General features: G+C 46.8%; 1 protein-coding gene across 2 annotated transcripts in view; it reads left to right on the top strand.

Moving 5' to 3' along the window:
• Positions 1 to 2,222: 2,222 nt before the first annotated feature.
• MKNK1 (MAPK interacting serine/threonine kinase 1) overlaps positions 2,223 to 9,850 on the top strand; it is a 42,764-nt gene continuing 35,136 nt past the window's right edge. Inside the window, exon 1 of one of the 2 annotated variants that reach the window (XM_074380761.1) lies at positions 2,223 to 2,308. The gene's annotated coding sequence lies outside the window, so the exon portion shown is untranslated. The remainder of the gene's footprint in view (positions 2,309 to 9,850) is intronic. The other variant, XM_074380757.1, reaches the window with a different exon arrangement.

Below are 9,850 nucleotides of genomic sequence, written 5' to 3'. Positions count from 1 at the left end.
TTATCTTAGAAGTGTGTGACCCAAGACCTGCACCTTACATGGGAATATCTGTAAATACATCACAAAACTGACACAAAATTGCTTTGAGAGATTCACAGAAGGATGCTTAAAGAAGAACAGACAGAAAGGAAGAGAGGGGGAAAAGAAAGAGATGAGGCCTCAACAATGCAGAGAAAAAAGCACACTCCCATGGGGCAAAACCTAGTAACAAAGGGTCCTGGGAGAGGTAACATATTGGGAGGTAGAGTGGCAGCTTGGTTGGGAAGTCAGACGGGGCTTTGTTTTCCTGTTGGCGATAACAAAGCTGAGCATGGTGGCTCATGCCTGTTATCCCAGCACTTTGGGATGCTGAGGTGGGAGAAACATCGAGCTCAGGAGTTTGAGACCAGCTTGGGCAAGATGGCAAAACCCCACCTCTACAAAGAATGTAAAAATTAGCTGGGCATGGTAGTGCATGCCTGTAGTCCCAGCTACTCAGGAGGTTGAGGCAGGAGGATCACTTGAGCCCGAGGCAGAGGTTGCAGTGAGCGAAGATGGTGACACGGTACTCCAGCCTGGGGAACACAGCGAGATCCCCACCCCCAAAAAAATCCGTAACAATATTTGGAGCCGGGACCTAGGTATTAAGTCATCCTCTCCAGCCTGGGGCAGAGCATCCACCTATTGAGTAAAGGATGCTGCATCACCCTCGGCTGCCATAAACAGTGCAGCCTCTGAGGCTTCCTGTTGCCACTCTCCTCCCTACCCCACAGCTAGCTGTGAAATGTATGGTGAAAAATGAGCCACAAGCATGACTAGAGCCCCATCTGCTTTAGGAGAGCCCTCGATGTTAACTGAACTTGGTTGCCATGCGAGGGACATAGCAGCTTTGATTGACAACTTGGAACATAGGTCCTTAGTCTCTTGAGCTATTGGGATAGTCAGGGAACAAGGAAGGGAACAGGCCAGCAGAGCCTCTGAAGACTTGAAGCTTGGGTAGGCCTCCACGGAAGGTGACAAGTGGGAAAAGTCAGGATACATAGGGGCCCTCAGGTTGGACCACAGGATTCCAGGAGGGAATGAACACAGAAGCTTGGTCTCGCCCGCTGTCGGACCTTCACCCAGATTGGGAAATCAAGCAAAGTCCTGAATGTTCACTAATATTCCCAATCTCCTTCCATCATACAGATGAAAAGACCGTCCCCGACAGGACAGGGAACAAATGTTTGTCAAGTGAATGATGGGGAGCAAGTCCCTGAGGCTCTTTAACTAGCTTTGCTTACCAAACCCTCACGATAATCCTGAGACAAGCAGGGAAGGGATGTTTTCTCCATCTCACAAAGAAGGAAACTCAGATAAATTCAGCACCTGAATTAAATCCCAGTCCACGCTCTCATCCTTTCTCATCGCAGCTGCAGCCTTGGGAAGATGTGTGGAGGCTGGTTGTTTCCCAAGAAATTAATTTTTTAAAGTTTTAAAGATTTGAACTACTGGGAGTAATGTACTCAAAGAAAAACTCTTATGGTGAAATTCTAGGCACTCAGACCTTCAAAGAAATTTTACAGAATTAGCCCCCGTTTTAGAAAAGACTAGCAGCATTTCCTGACATATAAAGAGCATCTAAAAATCCCTTCCTGGGCCGGGCACGGGGGCTCATGCCTGTAATCCCAGCACTTCAGGAGGCCGAGGCAGAAGAATCAGGAAGTCAGGAGTTCGAGACCAGCCTGACCAACATGGTGAAAACCCATCTCTACTAAAAAATACAAAAATTAGCTGGGCATGATGGCGGGCACCTGTAATCCCAGCTACTCGGGAGGCTGAGGCAGGAGAATCGCTTGAACCCATGAGGTGGAGGTTGCAGTGAGCTGAGATCGCGCTATTGCACTCCAGCCTGGGCGACAAAACAAACCTCCGTCTCAAAAAAAAAAAAAAAAATCCTTCCGGGCCTGCAGAAGCGCTCGGTACAAGTTAATTACACCTGCCGCGCCCGGCCTCCTCCCTTCCCTGGCTTCTAGACCTCCATTAGGTTAAAAAAAACGCCGGAAGAGCTAAGCCCCACCCCTCTGCCGGCAATCTTCCCTCTTCCCGCCTCTCACCTGTTACGCCTGCGCAGTTTGCTCAGTTTGAACCCCCTGCCAATCCACCCCCCAAGCCCCCGGGTAGCCTTTAGGGCGCAGGCGCAGCTCCGCCCTCTCACGCCCCTGTTTGGTTGGGCACACCCCTTGGGTCTAGCACCGCCTCTTCCGCGTTCTCGGAGGAGCGATCTGCAGGTAGGGGTGCGCGCGACCGCTCCCCGGCTGGGGACGGCGAAGGTGAAAGAGACAGCGAGGTATTCCTCCGAGCTAAATGGGGCTGGGGTCTGTGAGTGAGCCCGTGTGCCCGGAAGGGGGCAGTCAGAGCCTTCACGGCGGCAGAGGTCACAACCTGATTCAGCTGCGGAGGGACAACCGAAGGGGACGCTTTTCAGGACTGTCCCGAGGGCTCCCTCTGTGACCTGTCAGGGCTCCGCCTGTGCCTGGGGGTCAGGGCGCGACCGGTGTCCGAGATGGCGTTGACTCTGGCCCGTTTGAGACTCAGTCTCTCCCAGGAATCCGGACCGAGGCTGTGGCTGGGAGCAGGGCTCAGGCAGTCCAGTGTCATGAATAGTTTTTCACGTGAGGAATTTGTGAAATCTGTGTACTGCTTTATGTTTAAGTTAACTGTTTTCATTTACTTTCAGTGTTGAAAGGCTCCTGCCTGTGTGGGTGGCTGTCCACAGGGAAAGGTATTAATAATGTCTTCCCAGAGAGTTCCAGGCTACCTGTCAGTGACAGATCAAGGCAGGCAGGCTCACAGGAATGAAGTGTTGTTAGAAGTGCTCAACTTTAGGCTCAGGGAGTCCTGTGTTCAGATTTCATCTCTTCCACCTCTTAGCTGTGTGTCCTGGGGCAAGTCCGCTTCCCTTCACAGAGCTTCACTTTCTTCCGTATGAAATGGGCATAACAGGGTCATTGTGAAGATTGAGTAGGATTATGTGGAAGTCACCTAGTATGGTGCCTGTCCTGTAACAGGTGCTGAATATGTGGAAGCTGTGATTTCTAGGAAGTAGGTCATTTTGGATTGGGATACTTTAGAAAGGCTCTGAGAGAAGAGTTGATGTGACCTGAGCCTTGAAGCCTCAGTAGGATTTACAGGTGGAACTGACCTTGCAGAATGGGAAGGGCACCACTGTCCGTGTGCCACCTGGCATGCTGGACAATAGTTGTAGTGTCTCATTGGATCCCCACCCATCAGCCAGGTGCTTTCAGCCCACTCTTCTTAGCTTCAGCCCTTCATTAGAGGGCTGGGCTGGAAGTGGTATGAAGAGGAAATCCAGCGTTGGGTTTTATATGGAAATTAGCCAGCCAAAGACTTTGGTGTCCCCTGTGCCCATCTGCCCCCACCTCAGCTCTTCTCTCTCTGTAATCCAGAGAGTTGGCTAGGAGTCCTGTTACTCTAGTATTTTGCAGATATTGACAGTTGTTGGGGCTGGCAACTGAGATCGCATGAAGCCAAGCCATGGGAGAGGGAAGCTCTGTCAACAGGAGCTGTTGGAGCCCAGTACATGTGGTCTCCTGTGATGTGGTCCCATAGTAATTTAATTACTTTGCTCCTTTTGCATCCTCTTCATGGGTGCCTCTGTGCTCTTCCTGAGACACTGCTCAGAAACCTTGGTGGGCTGCATTGCCTACTATATAGAGCAGGGATGTCCAATCTTTTGGTTTCCCTGAGCCACATTAGAAGAAGAATTGTCTTCAAAATACACTAACACTATAGCTGATGAGCTTGTAAAAAAAATTGCAAGAAGATCTCAATGTTTTAAGAATGTTTGTATTGGACCACATTCAAAGCCATCCAAGGCTGCAAGTTGGACAAGCTTGGTGTAGAGTTTGGACTCCACCCTCAGACAAGTTCGTCCACAATCTGTTCTCAAACCTCTCTCCTGCCCTGTTTCCCTTGATTTTTCCAAACCTACACTCTGTGGTCCAGTCAAAATAAACTAGTTGTCTCTGTTTCTCTCTCTCTCTCTCTCTCTTTTTTTTTTTTTTGAGGTGGAGTCTCACTCTGTCACCCAGGCTGGAGTGTAGTGGTGTGATCTTGGCTCACTGCTGTAACCTCTGCCTCCCAGATTCAAGTGATTCTCCTGCCTCAGCCTCCCGAGTATTTGGGATTACAGGCATGAATCACCACACCATCTAATTTTTGTATTTTTAGTAGAGACGGGGTCTCACCATGTTGACCAGGCTGGTCCTGAACTCCTGACCTCAGGTGATCCACCCACCTCAGCCTCACACAGTGCTGGGATTACAGGTGTGAGCCACCATGCCCCGCCAAGTCTCTGTTTCTCAAACACTCCCTGCTTGTTCCTGTTCAAGCCTTTTCTTATATTCCCCCTTCCTTCTGGATTTCCCTCTTCCTTCTCATCTTTCAATGCCCACGTCTCTGTGGTGAAGCTTTTCTGAGCCTTCTGCTGGATTAGTTGCTCCCCTTTCTGTCTTCCGTAGCAGAGGCTGACCCTCTAATATAGCTCTCATTAGAGTTTGCCTAGGGGTATGTACACCCCATATGTACTCTGAGTACATGAGTGACAAGGAATCATGTCTGTTTCCTTCCTCCTCTGGCCGGCACAGAGCCAGTACACAGTAGGCTTTTGCAGTATTTGTGGTTAAGTGAGTCAGTGACATTTTTTATTTACTAGCTTTGGCCCTTGTTTTATGAGCTGCCAGGTTCACAGTGGGACTTTGTGTTTCTCCTCCTCTTTGTGCCTAAGGAGGGCCCCAGTTTAGACTGATGCCCTAATTACAGGCATCAAAAGCAAGAAAGTACAAGAATTCTGCACAAGCAAGGAATCTTCATTACAGCCACTGTTTTCAGGCTCTTGTCTTGCCTTGACTGTGAGTTTTGTTGGAAGGTAGGCATGCTTCTATACCCAGAGTTAATGCTCTGTTAGAGACCTGCACTGGGTATATTAATAGTATACTTCAAACAGGGGAAAGCTCACAGGTGGTTTACTAATCAGTTACTCTGCCCTTGGCCTTGGGAAATAGTGGTCCCTCCCATCTGGGGACCAGCAGCTACAAATGCACATTTTCCCTTGCCAACAGCCTCAGCATGTGGAACAGAAAGTTATTTCTTGATCATGGAAAAATATACATGGTTGAAGGTAGAATGAGCCTGGGAACCAACCATCTGGTTCAGCCACTTTCGTTTTACAGATGGGGAAAGGACTTAAGATTACATAAGGAGGCTGGATGCAGTGGCTCAATCCCAGTACTTTGGGAGGCTGAGGCGGGCGAATTCATCTGAGATCAGGAGTTTGAGACCAGCCTGACCAACATTGTGAAACTTTGTCTCTACTAAAAATACAAAAATTAGCTGTGCATGGTGGCGGGCACCTGCAGTCCCAGCCACTTGACGCTGAGGCAGGAGAATCACTTGAACCCAGGAGGCAGAGGTTACAGTGAGCTCAGATCACACCATTGCACTGTAGCCTGAGTGACAAAGCAAGACTCTGTCTTACAAAAAAAGAAAAAAGATTACACAAGGAATCAGTCAGTAGTGGAGATAGTTCTAGAAGTGAAATGACATGACTGTTTTTTTCCAGTCTACTACATCATTAATAGAACATCTAACATTATTTGCACACCTGCTGTGTTCCAGACACTATTTTAAATGTTTTTAACTCTATGTTATAGCTTGGAAAATGAGGCAGATCATTCAGATCTATTTTCTGATTCCACAGCTCTGGGTTTTAGTATGGTTTTAATGGTAGTCACCGCCTACCCAGGGGGGTGGAACAGTTCTCCAAAGAGCTTGCTCCCAGATCTCCGTGAGTGAGAAATGTTGTCCCAGCAACGTCTTCTGGTATGCTGGATAGAGCGTCTTCTGGTATGCTGGAGAGAGATTCCAAGAGGAGTCCAGAGTGTGCTGGAAGAATGGATGAAGGACTGATACAAGTCCATATGAGTATTAGTGAATCTTAGTTTATGAATATTCATGGACTTTAAAAATTGCCTATTTATCGAGTTAGGCAGTACATGCATAGTTTTAGAATGAACTCAGGCCAGGATCTTTCTGTAAAGATTCCCAGTTTAGGATGGAAAGATTCAATTCAGTGAGTATATATTGAGCTCTTGCTATGTACAAGACCCTGGTATTGAGAAGTACACACAGAGGAAAACAACACATTTCCTGCCCTCCTATAAATAATTGTCTTCTCAGAACCTTCTCCTTCCAGTGTAGTTGGGAAGATAGATAAGTACATAAATAACTGAAATCAGACTGACTATGGTAAATGTAGTAAGGAATGTAAACAGAGTGGGAGTTTGGGAGAAGGAGAAATCAATCCCAGGATGGCCAGAGGATTCTGAAGGTGGAGAATTTATGCTGGGCCTTGGAGAGAGTTTATTCCTGGGAGAAGGAACAGCTTGAGCAATGGTTGAGAGGCAGAAATGCACAGGTGTAGGAGTGTAGCGGTGTGTGGGGGTGTGTGTTGTGGGAGGGGAGAGGAGTTGGTGAGGAGGAGAAATAAGCCGAAGTGCCAGATTTGGGCTAAAATGTAGAGAGAGGAGAGAAGCAGAACACTAGCATTTACCAAGTGTCTCCTTTGCTTTGTGGCTTGCAGTGTGCTAGATGCTTTACATACTATAATTTGTTTAATCCTGTAATGTAGGCCTATTTATATTCAATCTAAAGATGAAGAAACCAGACCTCAGAAAGATTAAAGTGACTTCCGCAAGGTTGGGTAGTTAGTAAGGGCACAGCTTGCTTCAAAATTAGCAGTGCTGGGTTCCAGTTCCCATGTTCTCTTCCTTATGCTGCAAGGCTCCGAATGCCATGACTGGGGCTTTGTTTTCTCTGGCAGCAGGACGGAGGTTAGACTGGGGCAAAGACGGTCCCAGAATGGGGACATCAGTGAAGAGGCTTAAATGGTGAATCACTGGCCTAGTTTGGAAGCTGCATGAACTAGGTTTGCTTGATAGGTTTAATAGGCGAACATTTTGGCAGCCCCCACAGTGCCGTAAATCAGAGCATTGCCATCCTTGGCTAATAGAATCTTAGAACCAGTTTACAGAGGCTACAGGACCCTTGCATTTCAGGCATGGGTTCTTAGGGGAGATTGACAGTTCATTACAAAAGGATCTGTCTGGGGAAGCAGCCCATTTAGCATATCCTGTCCCTTCATTTTCTCACCCTCAGATTCAACCAGAGTCTGTAAGTAGGAAAGAGCACTACACTACACTTGGGGTCCAGAGGCTGGCATTCAAGTCCTGCGTCTGCTCATTGTCATCCAAGAGTCCTCAATCAGTTTCTTTCCTTTGTATTTGCTGTCAGTTTATTCCTTCCTGTGGCGGTTCACAGAGAGGCTGGGTTGCTTTCCAGAACTGTGGTTGATCTGGGGAAGCCATGTCAGAAGCTGGAATAAGAGTTATTAGTCATTGAGTGCCTACTGTATGCCAGGCACTGGTGCCATGAGCTCCATATACATTAGCTCACTTAATTCCCATGACAACTCTGTGATGTGGGTGTTAGCGCCCCCATTTTATAGATGTTGATTAATTAGGGGAGTATTTTGGTTCAGTTCTGAGGCCTCAACTCTTGATAATGTCCTAGCTTGGTACTGTATGAGGAAGAGCTTAGAATATGAACCAGATTCAGAGAGACTAGAGTTTATATGCCAGTGTCTCATCCTTACAGGGAGACAGTAGTTAGGTATATGGACTCTAGGGTCAGACCACCTGGGTTTGAGTCCTGGCTCTGCCACTTGCTAGCTGTGTGACTTTGGCAAGTTGATTTAAGCTTCCTGAGTTTCTGTTTCTTCATCTGTAAAATGAGAATACAAATATTACTTACCTCATGGGGTCGTTAGGAGAATTGAGATGAAACAGCACAGTGCCCAGCACATAGTAGGTGCTCAATGAATGTGAGTTTGTGAGCTTTAGTTGTAATAATAGCAATTATATTAATGCCCAATTCGGTGCTGTTTTGTATGGAAAGTATATTTATTAGAGCCATTTTCCCTTCCCTGGCATTGTTACCTTCTCTTTTTTCCATTGCCCTATCAGGAAACTTTGAAATACTAGATTGTTCCAGCACGGGGATGCAGTGCATAACGTGGCAGAAAGAGCCTGTAGGAAATGGGTCAATAAAAAGTCAGTGGCTCCTTAGAAAATCTTACCTGACTTGTGTGTTCACCCACCTCTCTCCACAGTGAACAGGAACAGAGCAGAATATGTATTCCTGTGTGCACAGCCTTCAACAAGAGTGTCAAGCAAGACCCTCCAACTCAGTATCTCTGGAAAAGTGGTGCCTAGTTTGGTTCTTCTTTCTGTCCAGCTTAAACCCCTCAGGCCTTAACTTAAGCCATTTCTTCTTATTCCATTTTCCATGAATATGGAAAAGTTTTTTCTGATTATAAAGGGAGGATGAGATCAAGATTTTCTCATGAGAACCTTTTCTGTACTTAAAGCCAGAATCCAGTTAGGCCTCATCTTCTCTTCTCCCAGCTAAACAGCCTTGGTCTCTTTTACCTCACCCTTAAAACCTATTTTCCATTGCTTGGATCACATTGGTCATGCCTCTTTTCTTTCTCTTGGTTTTTCTGCTTCCTGGCAGTAACCCAAACTGTACTTGGTCATCTAATAAGAGTGCAGTTAAGGGAAGAATAACTTCAGCTGTTTCATCTATTCATTAACAATTATTAAGTGGTTGCCCCATGCCAGAGCCTCTGCTAGGTGGAGGGGACCCAGAGATGAAGCAGACATAGTCTCTACTCTATCCCTAGCTCACAGTCTAGGGGAAGATGTGTAATGAAATGTTACAGGTGATTTAATTGTGCACAAGTGTGGGAAGCTGAGAATGGTTAGAGCAATCAGGTAGAAATACAGTCCCTTTTGACTAGATTGCAGGTTAAGCCTCCCCTGGAGGGTTGGCAAGACACAGGGCAAGAGTGGTGGTCTGGGGCAGGATGATGGAGGCCCTGAGTGACAGCACAGAAGCGTGGTTACTACAGAGGAAGTGGACATCCAGGAGAGATTTTGGAGCAAGGAAGTGACAGAGTGAGATCTGGCTTTTTGGACCAAGGGTAGATACCATAAACCCTAGTCTTACCTGTGCCCCACTGATGTGTTCTGTCTTGAAAGTAATGTGAGGGATCTTTTGTTTGTATACATGGTGATTTTTTTTTTTTTTTTTTTTTTTTTTTTGCTTTAAAACTTCTATAGAAAGTCTAGTTCGTAAGCACTAGAGAAATTTCATTCCCAGTACAGCAAGAAATTCATGAAGAATTGAGAGAGAATTGGGTGCCTCACCAGGCCCGGCCTTATTAAGACCCAGCTGCAGGCCGATCTGTGTAGGTTTGGTCTGGCCATGGTCACCCTTCCCCACCCCAGCCCTCTACCAGCAGGAGGTACAGGAGTGAGGAGAGGGCTCCAGGGTCCATCTGGGTAGTTGGTAAAGAATGCTAAGGATCTTTAAGCACTGTGAGAGTCAGAAGTTTATTTTTGAGGAGGAAAAAGGAACCAAAGGAATTTTAAATGGTGCCGGAAGGAATCAGGGCTAACCAGGCACTTAGAATCCTGTGGCATATATCTGAAAACCTCCAAATTCTCTTTCTGCCTTTGTATTTGCTGTCAGTTTATTCCCTCCTGCGGCCCATTGTGGTTCACAGAGCGGTTGGGCTGCTTTCCAGAGCTACAGTTGGTCTGGGTAACTCTTATTCCAGATGCTGGAATAGGAGTTACTAGTTATTGAGTGCCTACTGTATGCCAGACTCTGGCGCCATGAGCTCCATATGCATTAGCTTACTTAATTCCCATGACAACTCTGTGATGTGGGTGTTAGTACCCCCATT

This window comes from Saimiri boliviensis, chromosome 11, assembly GCF_048565385.1.
Source record: "Saimiri boliviensis isolate mSaiBol1 chromosome 11, mSaiBol1.pri, whole genome shotgun sequence".
Classification (NCBI taxonomy): domain Eukaryota; kingdom Metazoa; phylum Chordata; class Mammalia; order Primates; family Cebidae; genus Saimiri; species Saimiri boliviensis.
The sequence above is the reverse complement of the archived record's forward strand: the minus strand, read 5'-3'. Positions and strand labels throughout refer to the sequence as shown.